Source organism: Camellia sinensis, chromosome 11 (assembly GCF_055761805.1).
Source record: "Camellia sinensis isolate YWXY chromosome 11, ASM5576180v1, whole genome shotgun sequence".
Taxonomy (NCBI): Eukaryota; Viridiplantae; Streptophyta; class Magnoliopsida; order Ericales; family Theaceae; genus Camellia; species Camellia sinensis.
In genome coordinates this window covers 61,845,394-61,859,003 of record NC_138971.1, presented here as the reverse complement: position 1 = coordinate 61,859,003, position 13,610 = coordinate 61,845,394, and the positions used below count along the sequence as shown (strand labels likewise).

At 35.9% G+C, this 13,610-nt stretch overlaps 1 pseudogene; it reads right to left on the bottom strand.

Moving 5' to 3' along the window:
* Positions 1-1,890: 1,890 nt before the first annotated feature.
* Positions 1,891-2,386, bottom strand: LOC145802360 (phospholipase D delta pseudogene; annotated as a pseudogene).
* Between the last annotated feature and the right edge of the window lie 11,224 nt (positions 2,387-13,610).

The following is a 13,610-nucleotide window of genomic DNA, read 5'->3' as shown; positions in this document are numbered from 1 at the left end:
ATAGGAGTGTTTTGAAAATTGATTTATTTAATAATTTTAAATTTTTTTATAAAAATAATGTTACAAAAATTAAGAAAATAATTTGATAAATTATAATTTTTTTTTTGGACTAGTTTAATTATTTCCCCAAACGGGGCCTACATAAAGCGAAGAAACGATGGCCAGGACACATCCAGGTAAGAGCATCTCCAACGGTGAATCAGATTTTTCACCAAATTTGAGTCCAAAATGACCCATTTTATCAAATTTGATATCACTCGCTCCAACGGTGCACTTTCATCAAATTTGTGCCGGAGACAACCGATTGGTCGACCGGCCGGTCGACCGGTTAAGCGAAAAAAAATATATATATATATATATTTTTTTTTAATTTTTTTTTTTTGAACCTTTTAGTGGTCGACCGGCTGGTCAACCGGTTAGGCAAAATTTTTTTTTTTTTTTTTTTACTGTTTGAACCTTTTCTTCGAACCGTTTGAACCTTTAGACGGTCGACTGGTTGGTCAACCGGCCGGGCAACCGGCTGGTTGACCGGTTGGTCTCTCCCAATGGTTAGGAACAGTGATTTGGTAAAATGCTTCGCCTGTTCTCATTTTGGTAAAAGACTTGCTGAATTCTCGATTTGATATCGATTTGGTAAAACCGTTGAAGCTCAAAAAAGTGACTTTGTCATCAAATTTTAAATTTGATACCAGGTTTGATGCACCTTAGAGATGGTCTAGAGCAAAGCACTCACAAAGTCAATTACATCTAATAATCACAAATTCACAATCCCAACACCATCCATAAAAATGCTCTGAATTTTCATCAATCAACAAAGTTTATTAAAATATAATAGAACCAATATATTTGCAAAACTAAAAAGTAAAAAAGTTAACTAAAATATATAAAAAAATCATTAAAAATAAACGAAAATTCAAACCAAAAAACACATTATTTTTTGTTTGAATTTTCATCAATTTTTATTAATTTTTTAATATTTTAATTAATTTATTTTACTTTTAGCTGCATCTTGATTAGGTACATTTAAAAAGCATAAACAATTGATTGAAAGAGTTTTTAGTTTAAAGTCCTTAGTAATATAATTTTATAAGATGCAAGACATGTAATATTTTTATAATAGTTAAAATTAGTCAATATTTTCATAGAGAAAGAAAAATTTTAAACTCTTCACAGAGAAATTTCTTTTTCATAAACAAATCTCTCTATGACGAATTTTTTCTAATAATATTATTGAGAGACCTTAACTAAAAAGAAAAGACATATTAGATCTTTCTTACTATCCAAAATTGGCGAGGAATATTTCCCTAATTTTCCATTGATTAAAATATAAAAACAATCTACTAAAAATAAACGAAAACTCATAAATAAATTAAAAAAAAAAACGTTTAAAAATCAAACAAAACAGACAAATTTTCAGAAAAGAGAGATCTTGCTGAAATTCCCGTCAATAAATACTTGCCCACATGTATATATATATATATATAATTTTGATAAGAAATTACAACACACGACACTCCACCCCAACTCTCTCGAGTTTGAAAGAACTGAATTATTTCAAACAGTTCTCCAAAAGAATTGATCGTTTAAAGACATTTCACGAAGCCAGTGACATACAATCTATAACTTACCATTTCATGTTGAGAAAAGCTGCTCACCCAGAAAAATGGTAAATTATTTTTACCCATAATCAGAATGTGTGGCTGTGATTTAATTGGTTTCTGGGTAAAATTTATGTGTAAAAATTTTGAGCAAGTAGCATCACTATTCCATGTATTTAAACGATCTATCACTTCCTATCACTTGGCTTGGACCATCTTGAATTATTTTCCGCCACCTCTTCCAGCACCAAATACAATAATAGTATACAATGGACATGAAAACAAGTGAGGTCTATGTAGTTAGAGCATCAGGGAGAGTTGTCCGAGCACCAAGCACCTTTCCCCCAACATCTGGGAAATTCTCTTGTCCAGGCAAGGCGCTGACCTTCCCAGTACCATCTATTTTCAAAGGGTATTTGAGAAGATGGCCCTGCAATGGGGTGAATTCCTCTCTGGTAAACTTCTTCCAGTTATCTTCAGCAATCTTGTTCACGCTATCGACGCAAACCAAACTTTCAGGCTCCTTGAAGCACTTGTTTAGTTTTCCTAGGTGCTCTGCCCAAAGTGACAGTCTATATCCATATACCTGCAATTCAACATCAATCAAGCATACAAAAATAGGTCTCTGCGAATGTATTACCACAATTATGACAAATGAAATGACTATGGAAAATATCAATTAGAATGAAAATACCCACGTGGCCACGTGGATGTTTTTTCTTCTTAGCGCAGGTCTGATGGGATTGATATGCACCCACAGCTATCTCAGTGTCCCTTGAACCAGCCATGGATCGCTGGTACATATTCATCATCTACTATCATCCCTTTTGGCATGTACATAAATCATAAACCGTCCAAATTTTTGTGAAGCTGAAACCTGAAAGTTTCGTTTGAAACTTAATTCCAGGTTTGTTTCATTTTACCCTATAATTATACAACTTTTAAGTGCAAAGTTGATGGACTATTTTTCCCTTTGATTTTAGATCAAATTCTAGAAAGGTGTTATTAATTGGACTAAATAGTCTAAATTTAAAATTTTCAAAAAAAAAAAAAAAAAAAAATTTGGTACAATTAAAATTACAAATACTAAATCAACACAAGAGGGCAAACTAGAGAATTATAAGTAAACAAGATTCCTTTCACATAATATTTCTTATTCTACAAACATCACAAGATAGAAGGAGAATGTATCTCAGCCTCAGCCTCAACCTCAGCCTCAGCCTCAGGTTTTAATGTCTCTTCAGTATGAGATATGTTATCAGGGTCGGCCTTGCACTAGGGCCACTAATGTTTGTGCCTTAGGTTTCAAAATTTAGTCTAAAAATAGAGCCTTAAAATCAATTAGTAGTATATTCAAAATTTAAGTAGGCCCAATTTCTTTTTGTTGATTTAGGACTAGTCTAAAGGGTGTTCTAAAAAATTATGCTGGACCCAATTAAAAAATAATAATTTAATCACAAATGTAGTTAGGCCCAATTGAAAAAAATGAATTAAAATATACACAAGTATAGTTGGCCCAAATAATGGAGTACATAATTTTGCCCTAATTTTTCTCTCATAAACTATCAAATTTTAATGGAATAAATAATTTTACTCTAATTTTCTTTACCTTATGTCTTTATCATATTTTAATTGAATAAATTTTCCCTAATTTTGATTCATTAAATTGTATTCCATAATTTCTTTGCTATCAGATATCAAATAGTGAGTGGATTGTGTGTTTTGTGTGAAAAATTGATTATATAATCACGTTTCCTTTTTATTTATATTTGTTTCACGGTGAAGCAAAATTATTATCCCAAAATTATTATCACACTCTTCAATTTAACATAATGTAAAATCATTTATGTTTGTGTAATGTCCAGATTTTCAAAGATCAATTAGGCAAAAATTAAATAACCCAAGCATGAGGTTTTAGAAAAATACCTTCATTCTCACTTAATTAATTATAAAAATCTTTTTCATTAACCATTTTCTTTACTTTTCACAAGTCTATACAAAAAAATATCATGAATGAAACCATAAACTCACTCTCCGTGTATTTCAATTGATACAACATAATCATTACAAATGGAATGCCTCAAAGCTTACAATAAACGCTACAACAAACTGCACATTTGGCGACTAAAATTGGCGACCAAAACAATTTTAGTCGCCAAAAACAACATATTGGGCGACTAAAAGCCTGATTTAGTCGGCATTAGTTTAATCTTTTTAGCTACTAAATTATTTTAGTCCCCATATAGTCTTATTAGCGACTAAAACCATTTTAAGCGACCAAAATTTCATTTAGTCGCTGCATAATGACATTTTGCAACAAAAAATTTTTGTCGCCAAAAAATGGGCGTATTTTGATGAATTTTTTCCGACCAAAGCTAAATTAGTCGTTGTATATTAACCATTGCCGACGCAAATTTGAAATTAGTAGCCAAATAGGATGCTTTTGGTGACCAATTTTTAGTCGCTGTTAAGGATATTTGGCGACAAATAGTCATTTAGTCCCTAAAGCTTCGAAATTTTTTTAGAGGGAAACTCATTAATATTGGCGCCCATTATATATTACATAGACACACATTTTTGTTCTGTTTTGACTCACACACCAACATACAGAGCAGTCGATACCTAACCTCACCATCGCTCACCACCGCTGATCATCACCATCGCTGGCCACCGGCAGTCGCCACCACGACCACTGCAAATCGGCCCCACCACTGATTACAGGTATTTGTCTCTCGTTTCTCTCCCTCTCTGTCGATCTGGGTCTGTCTGTTTGTATCTCTTTCTTGCCGTCTCTCCCATACCTATGTCTAACGATTTCTATACGGTTTGTATATGTTTTTTTTCTTTCATTTTCTGTTGATTTCGTAAACAATTTGTTAGGGCTTTTTCTGATTTCATAAATGGGTTTGGTTGAAATTTCAGATTGTGGATTTTTGATTCTCGATTTTGGATTGTTGAACTATATGACCAAATTGAATTTTGTATTGGTATTAGATGTATGGGAGTGAAAAATGGTTTAAGGCTTTCAAAATAATGGGAGGTTAACAACTATGTTTCAATGAAACTTCGCTATAATTCTTTGAAATATGGAAGGTTCTTATAGTTTATAAAACTTTGGAGGGTGACTTGAGCACTTATTCTACAGAACCATGTTAGCTAGATATCTGATAATGGTTCTAAATCAATCTTGACCTTGTTGGGTGTTGATGTTCCTACTTTTGTTGCGGGTTTAGGGTTTTTCCATGTAGGGTTTTTGTTGTTTTCATATGAGTGATATGAGTTTTTTCTTTCATAGTTGTATTTTCCTCTCTCATTAGTTCTCACTCTCTGCCAAACCTACACGCCATCATTTTTGGGTTTGAGGAACAACTTCTAATTGGGTATGTATCAAGCAACAATCAATAACAGCTACATTCCTAATCTTCATGTGTTATAGTTTTCAGAATATTTGCCGTCATTTGATAGAAATTTTCAATGATTTTATTTGGGAATTTTTTCCCCTAATTCTTTGAATTTGGAACTCTGTTAATGATAGTCTTGTCAATATACTATCTTTGGTGATTTTCTTTCCCTCTTTTAAGTGTTAGTGGTGGTTGTCTTTAGTTTTTATAGAATTTTCCAAATTACATAGTTAATTTTGAATTGTTTTATGTCTTATTCACCCAAGTTTTTTTTTTTGAATTGTTGAAAAGGATTGGTGATTCTAGCATCAACCTCAAAAGTAGAGCAAGGGTAATAGTTTTTCCTTATTTAAATATTTAGTTTCCATTTTATTCTTGTGGTTATTGTTTATCTTCTTGATTAGCCACAATGATTTGTAATATATGTTGGTGTTGGTCTTACGTAGACTTTTTACTCTTTTTGTACCTTTTAAAGATCCCGAAGAGCTTCCCAAGTGGGACTATGATAGATGTAGCATATGCCCAGCTCATGGAGAAAAGTGTTAATTGATCATATTGTATGTCATCTTGTTTTCACTTTTTTTTCTTATTATATTGATTGCTCTTTTCTAGTATTATTTTCCATCTTTTGCTAGATTTAAATTTAAATGAAATGGGTGCTTGCTTTTGTAATTTGGTTATATAACATGACAATCCTGAACCAATTTTTAAAGATTCATTCTGGTGGGGTAACAATAAATTGGTAGTGGTGAATTAAGCCTCTATTTTGCATTCAAATTTGTTTGGTTTTGGGGAATTTTCATTATGATGTGGTAAACAAATTTTGTTTGGCTGTCTTTCTCATTATATTGTCTTCTTAATTGGGCATGTGTCAATATTTTTTCTATACTCTATTTTATGTTTTCTTGCTATTCATATTCTAAGTCTATCATGTTTTTAAAAAAATTACAATATTGAATTTTTTAATACTTTTTATTTTCCTCTCTAAGAGTTCTTAAATATGTTATAATTGTACACCCAATACAAGTGGATGTTAGGATATGCATCTTTACCAAATTATAGTTGAACAACCATGGTAATTTGTATTGGGTATTTTGCTTTAGGATTATTAGTTAACAAAACATTTTCTTCTCCCCTCAGCATGGGTTAACAATATAATGTCATGAACTAAAATTATGGAAAGACGTTGCTGACAACCCAACAATGTACACATACCCCATGACGGTGTACTGATGACCAATCAACAAACACACTACAAAAAACTTGAGGTTTAGACTTTGTTTGCTTTGTATAGTTGAAAATAATTTCTTCAAAAGCCAGCCTTAGTTGAGAAATCTGTGGCCAAAACATAAGAAATTAGGATTAGAAAGTGTGATTAATCAATAGCCTAAATACTTTCACATCTTTCTAGTGCAAACCTTTGCAACTCCATTGAAACAACAGAGGATAATCTGGTGTAGCCAACAAACCATATTCTAACTAGATTTTTTTTGTCTAGGCCCTCAATAGGCTTGAGCCATCTCTGCTGTAGACCAAAATGCCCTTACAGCAAGAACACGAAAGCCATCAGAAAGTAGAGAACTCATAAAGGGGTGGTAATCTATGTAAATATATCACATTCAAACATTCTACTCCAAATGTAGAATGTAAATAGTACTAGTTGTTGGGTTTCAATTTTGGATTTTAGTAATTGAATATTAGATTTTGTTGACTTTTTAGTGATTTTAAGTTAATAGTCTGTTTCATGTAATATTTTTCATGAATTTTAAAATTATTTTTCTACTGATTGGAACAAATATATAGCACTTAGTATAATGTTTGTTAAATATACATTAATCTTGCACCAAGACTAGCAAATGCCCATATTAATTAATATAGAATTGAAGAATCATATTAAGGGTATATATTTGGAATACTATTGAAGGAGAAAGAGGAGCACCAAAGAGATCTCGAGGAGTTGCTGAAGGAGAAAGAAGAGCGCCAAAGAGATCGGGATAAAATTATGAGGGAAAGAGAGGAGCTGATGAAATAAGTCGAAGAAGAAAAAAAAGCACGGGAGGAAAAGCAAGTACAACTCAATCATCTGAACGGCGTGGTGTCACGGCTCACAACCCTCTTGGAGGGTTCAGATGGTCATCCTACTATTCGGTAAACATAATTTTATTGATAAGCTAATGCAAGCTCTACAAAAACATGGATCATATTGGCATAGAATTGTTTTCTAAAGTTGCTATGGAATTTTTTTTTTCTTTTGTGCTTCAAATACGTTTTGAGGCATAATGTGAGTAGACTTTGCAGCAGACGGACCGTAATCTGATTTCCATAAAGTAACCACATGATTTCAATGAAACATTAAGTTTCCCAAAATTGGGTACGATGAGCCTATGACTATGAGGGCAGTTACTATATTAGGAGGCCCATCTAATTGAATGCCATTTCAAATTTAAGACTAATTGAATAAGCCAAGTGAACTTGGAATGAATTTACAATTACAAATAGTATTTTGGTGAGCTACACGTCTCAATAATTCCACTATAAAATTGTAATTTTTGTTGCTTAAAAAGGATGGTAATATGTGAAATAAATTAATGAAAGTCTCATTGTGCATTAGAGAATTGGACAAATTATGAGCTTCATTATTGTCATATTGGAAAAATATACTAGTTCAGTTAATATTAGATCTCCTAGGTTATTTGTTGTCTTACCAAAACGCCGCAAACTTAGTCGAAAAAGGCCTTCGAGGGCCGAAAATTGAAAGCAGCCCTCGAACCACTGTAGAGATGGCATGGGTAGCTTCCTTGCGTCAAATACAACCTGTGGGGACAGACGGGACATAATTAGCACGTATATGTTGGGAGTTGGTGTGAAAAACGCCGTAAACTTAGCTGAAAAAGGCCTTCGAGGGCCAAAACTTGAAAGCAGCCCTCGAAGCACTGTAGGGATGGCACAGGGAACTTCCTTGCATAAAATAAGACCTATGGGGACATACGGGACGTAATTAGCACGTGTACGTTGGGAGTTGGCGTGAAAAACGCCATAAACTTAGCCGAAAAAGGCCTTTCAGGGCCAAAAATTCAAATCAGCCCCCAAAGCATTCTACGGATGGCACGGGTAGCTTCATTGTGTCAAATAGGACCTATGGGGACAGATGGGGCGTAATTAGCACGTATACGTTGGGATTTGGTGTGAAAAACGCCGTAAACTTAGTCGAAAAAGGCCTTTGAGGGCCGAAACTTGAAATCTGCCCCCGAACCACTGCATGGATGGCACGGGTAACTTCCTGGCATCAAATAAGACCTGTGGGGATATACGGGATGTAATTAGCATGTGTACGTTGGGAGTTGGCATGAAAAACGCCATAAACTTAGCCGAAAAAGGCTTTTCAGGGCCAAAAATTCAAATCAGCTCCCGAAGCATTCTATGGATGGGACAGGTAGCTTCACTGTGTCAAATAGGACCTATGGGGACAGACGGGACGTAATTAGCATGTATACGTTGGGAGTTGGTGTGAAAAACGCCGTAAACTTAGCCGAAAAAGGCCTTCAAGGGCCGAAACTTGAAAGCAGCCCTCGAATCACTATAGGGATGGCACGGGTAACTTCCTTGCATCAAATAAGACCTGTGGAGACATACGGGACGTAATTAGCACGTGTACGTTGGGAGTTGGCGTGAAAAATGCCATAAACTTAGCCGAAAAAGGCCTTTTAGGGCCAAAAATTTAAATCAGCCCCCGAAGCAGTCTACGGATGGCACAGGTAGCTTCATTGTGTCAAATAGGACCTGTGGGGATAGACGGGACGTAATTAGCACGCATACGTTGGGAGTTGGTGTGAAAAACGTCGTAAACTTAGCCGAAAAAGGCCTTCGAGGGCCGAAACTTAAAAACAGCCCCCGAACCACTGTAGGGATGGCACGGGTAACTTCCTTGCGTCAAATAAGGCTTGTGGGGACATACGGGACGTAATTAGCACGTGTACGTTGGGAGTTGGCGTGAAAAATGCCATAAACTTAGCTGAAAAAGGCCTTTGATGGCCAAAAATTCAAATTAGCCCCGGAAGCAGTCTACAAATGGCACGTGTAGCTTCCTTATGTCAAATACAACCTGTGGGGACAGATGGGATGAAAACAGAATGCATACGTTGGGAGTTGGTGTGAAAAACGCCGCAAACTTAGCCGAAAAAGGGCTTTTGGGGCCGGAAATTAAAATCAGCCCCCGAAGCACTCTATGGATGGCAAGGGTAGCTTCCTCATATCAAATAGGACTTGGGGGGATAGACGGGACCTAATTAGCACCCCTACGTTGGGAGTTGGTGTGATAAACGCCATAAACTTATCCGAAAAATGCCTTTCGGGGCGGAAAGCTTATAAATATATATTAAAGCTTATATATTTCATCTTATAAATGTATATGTTATATAAGCATCTCTATATATACAGTTCTATGAATAAAATACCAACACATGTAAGTAGACTTTGTGAATAAAATACCAACACATTTTATGAATAAAATACCAACACATTTAACCATCTGAATTGTAACCTATTTGTGACTTTCGATCATGATTGCCCAGACATGGACTATATATCATCATCTGTTACAGCATCACTGCTGTGGCTGAACAACTTCTTGTTGAATTGGAATTTTAAGTGTTTTTCTCAACAAAAGAATGACTGTGAAGCTGATTAAAAAAAAAAAAAAACTTTTGGAGCTAATAAATGAGACCAGTGTCATAATCTTTTGATGGCAACTGTGAATCTGTGGTGATCATTTAACTTTAACCTTCCTCTTAGTTTTGTATTTTTCTGAAATGGTATCTATGAGCATATATTGTGGTGGAAACAAAATGATAGGTGAGAGCCTCATGTGCTGGTTCATCCTTTTTTTGTTTATGCGTAGATACATGATGCCAGGTGCGGAGGGCACATGAAGTGGGGTCCTGCCCCCTCAAACGTTTGTACATACCTTTTTGTTGAAAATTTTTGTTTACAATGGAACTAATGGGTGTAATTTTTGTTGTGTAGATGGCTTTTGGCATTGACATGTGGATCTTCTATTTTTTTTGTCCAGAAGATAATTCACAGTTTTGCAAATTTGGGAAGTTTTTGGTCGTCCTCTACTTTTTGTGTGGAATTTGGATGAATTGTACATATAATTTTTGGCGGCGTACATAGCATTTTTGGAACTTGTATGAATTGTACATATAAATTTCGTCTGCTGGATCAACACCCATGTAAACGTAGGCTATACAAACACTACTATTGTCATTTCACGAAAATTTTGTTCGCAAAATCAGCACCCATGTATGCGCATGGTTTTTAGGACTTTCACTATAGACACACAGACCAACTTAATTTGAAGTAACCACATCTCTTACCCATATTCACCAAAGTATTCACCCACTTTTCTCAAAACAATTCATTTCCAATGATTAACTATGCAACAATGCTCCATGCAATGTGTATGAGAAATTAGTTTCCGTTCACTTAATCCTCATGCAATTTCTACAACAATCAATATTATCTTCCACCGATTGACAAAACAGGTATCTCTAATTGTGGACTCGACTTTCTTCGTGTCCCCTTTCGAAGAACATTGAATCGATCCTACAGTTCAGACACTTGTCACGGTTCTAAATCTAATCTCACAAAGTGCAATGTGAGACTGATAAACACCAAAGAGTCCAATCCGAAAAATCATTTTGGAAAATCAGATTTTGAATCAAATAATGCCAAAACTAGACTGCTTTGCCAGATTATAGTGTCGCCACCTAAATATTTTGTTTTTGGAAAATTTAGGAAACCCTGACTCGTGCCAAAGGCCACGTATTCGTCATCACCAAAGTTGCCTCGGTTCAGGAACTTAGATACGAGAGGGGAAGGTCCTGAAATGAGCACCCCCGCTCGCCCGATCAAAGGATCGGCCTCTACTAAGTATGATATATTGTTTTATAAACACATGTGTTCTTATTTCGGTTATTAGCTAACTTTACTATGTGGCGCGCACGCATACAAGTATAGACTAAGATTTGGAACAAATCAACTCATGTTTGTTTTTGAAAATGGTTTGAATATGCCACTCTCAAGTGGGCTAAAGCGCAGATTTGCCATCAAACATGATGGGCTTTAAAACATGATTTGCCACTTCGCAAAGTGGGCTTAAAACTCACAATCATCGAATTTGTTCCAATTCAAGCAATAAAGCCTTCATCCTGAGGCATTCATGCAGTTTAGCAAGTAAGCAAATAGCCTTATGGCAAGCATGCGAAAACATGGTAAATATAGCACTCATGCAATATGTTAAAGCGTAAAACTTACAGTGTACTCCGAGTCAAAACAAAAACTAGTTAGAAAACAATGCATGATCCTAACTATACAAAATGCCTAATGCAACACATGCAATAATGCAACTGAATAGGCTCGGCTACTAATATGGCATCTGATCGATTTGAACAACATGTGTTTAAACACGTATTCAAAGAAGAGTATTGAAATACAATGCAGTTTGAATGATGAGCCGAGCCCGGTGCATGCAAGACAAATGAATGATGCAAACATGCAAGCATAAGGTATGCTAATCAAAATATGACCCTAATCTAACCACCAAAAGCAGTTAAGTAAAAGGGAGAAAGATGTGGGGTTGGAAGACATGCACACACACGCACACGCACACTTATACTTACACTTACACTTATTACAACATCATGCCCTCGCGAAGGAGGGTCCAAATAAATAAGCTAAACTACACTAAGCTAAGCTAATTAAAGTATTACAAAACAAATTCAACTAATTAATTACAACACATGTAATGATTAGCTACAACTAGCTAATAAAGCAATAAAATGGCCTTGCGGGCGAGGGAGACATGCATGCTCGGTTGCGTCCTCCCGAAAATCTATCGCCTTGCCACCGGTTGCCTCTATTGGCACTTTGCTTTGATCTTTGAACATTGCACCAATTTCCAGACTGCTTCTGCTCCAACACAGGAACATTTTTGAACTACTTTTTCACTGATGGCCGATCGGCCATAAAAGATGGCTGTCGGCCACAGACACTGGCCGGTCGGCTAGTTCAATGGCCGATCAACTACCTTAAGTGGCTGGTCGGCCACCCTTTTCTCCAAAATTCTGTTTTTGCTGCAACTGTGAGCAACAAAGGCAAAGCAATGTATTTTGCAAGAAATGTGTGTACTGTCACCTTCCTTATCATATCTCAAGCTCAAAGGAGTATGTCATTTGGCTCTCAAGCCACCAACCAAGCATTTTCATGTATGATGGCCAAAGAACCAAGCTTGTACAAGCTTAATGAATGCACACATAAGACTCAAAGGGCCATCACCCTATCATGTATGATCAAGGGTGACGACGACCAAGAAATGTGACACATTTCATCACTATGAATATGAAACGTCCCATATTTCTTGTGTTTGGATTAACGTCCGATCCAAACACATGCAATGCAACACAAATTCTTATCTTGCTCAAGTTTTACTTGGTTCATTTTGTTTACACATTATAATTACCGATTAGTCCTTTAACCGATTAAGTTCGAAGTGAAAGTCCTCTAAGTGAGAGAGGGATCAACCAAAGGATGGTTTAGGACATGAGAGAAATCATGCCTTTGGCTAGGAGGAACCCTCAAAAGAGGGTTAAAGCCATTGAGCACAAGCTCTATCTCAAACTTAAACATAATCATAAGGTGAACCAACCCTCAAAACAAAATGAAAAATAAAGAAATGAGGGAGGTTGCAGAATTTCAGTGATGAAATGTCATGAAAAATAGTGCTACAACATGCAAGCAACCCATGTACAACATGTTAAGAGCCAAAACACTAAAGCTAGTGAAGAGCACTACACTAGAAGCATGCAATATCAAGCCCAAATGATCAAACCAGCTCTGGACAGAGCTTAGACATGCCAAAACAGTGGCCTAAGCATGCTGAGATAGAAGCTTAAAAGGCAAGAAAATCATGCGCACATGTTAGCTCGCAAGCAAGACCTAGAGCACAACTCTCAAAAGCAATGAAAGAGTGAAATAAGTGAGAGTGTGACAGAGGCATATCCACTAAAATTACATGCAAAATGATGCTATAGCATGCAAACAACTCAAATACTTCATGCTCAAAGTCTCAAAACAATGGATTAGTAAAGACCATTACACTATAGCCATGCAAACCAAGCCTTGAAGGACTTAACCGACCCAAAATAGATTTAAAGCATATCAAAACAGTAGCTAAAATGTGTAGGAGTAAAGCTAACAGAAGCCAAAATAATAGGCTAACTCATTAAGCATGCTAGACAAGTAAGCATAATTGCATTACAAGTTCAAGAAGCAAGCAACAAGTGCTCCAAGCAACCAAAACAGAGTTTAGACATGTCAAAATAGAGCCTAAAACACGCTTGAAATAAGCTAACACAAGCCACAAAAGCATGCTACTTTGTAATGCTAACTAGGCATGGAGGAGAGAGAGAAGGAGGCAAGGCCACCCCCTCTTATTTTGGTCCTCAAAACATACTTTTTGCCACTGAAATTCCCCTGGAATTTAGTGGATAAAAGGTCAAAAAATTTGTTTCAAAAAGCTTTGCAAGATGGCTCAAAAAGCTTTACAAGCCAA